The sequence below is a fragment of the Bison bison genome, unplaced genomic scaffold (assembly GCF_000754665.1).
Source record: "Bison bison bison isolate TAMUID 2011002044 unplaced genomic scaffold, Bison_UMD1.0 scf7180017864500, whole genome shotgun sequence".
Lineage (NCBI taxonomy): Eukaryota > Metazoa > Chordata > Mammalia > Artiodactyla > Bovidae > Bison > Bison bison.
This window is the reverse complement of record NW_011495059.1, coordinates 8,048,681-8,049,277: the sequence shown is the minus strand read 5'-3', so window position 1 is coordinate 8,049,277 and position 597 is coordinate 8,048,681.

The window sequence follows — 597 nt, the reverse complement described above, 5'->3', positions numbered from 1 at the left end:
CCTATAGTACACATATGCCACATCTTTATTAGTCATCTGACTATCATCTGACGGCCCTTTAGGTTGCTTCTGTGACTTGGTAAATTGTGTAATTTAAGGAACTTAGGGGTGTATGTATCTTTTAAGTTACTATTTTGTGTATTTGTTTGACTATATATCCAATAATGAAATTGTTAGGTCATGTGCTATTCTATTTTTAGCTTTCTGAGAAATCTCCATACTGAAAACAATCATTATTTCGCTCCTAAGTACTACCTTTTAGAAAGGACGATTGAGTTTTGAGGCTGTTAGTTGCTGATATCATATTTTGAGGTGTAATAAACACTTCTATGAGGTAGGTTGCCTAGGGGCAACTACTATGTATGCCTTTTTAGTAAATGGCACTTCAATCCCACACATGAAAAGGCTTCCCAGCTAAGTTCCCACCTCTGTACTCAGACAGAAATCTCAAGTACTCTTCCTCTTCACCCAGGTATCTTTGTGGCTCAGTCTGGACCCAGTTTGGCCCACTACTTTCTGGCTAACTGGACCTTCTGGTCTCATCTTCAACTCCCCAGGACCTATCTGGCTCCCTTTTCACACACTTATCCCTTTCCT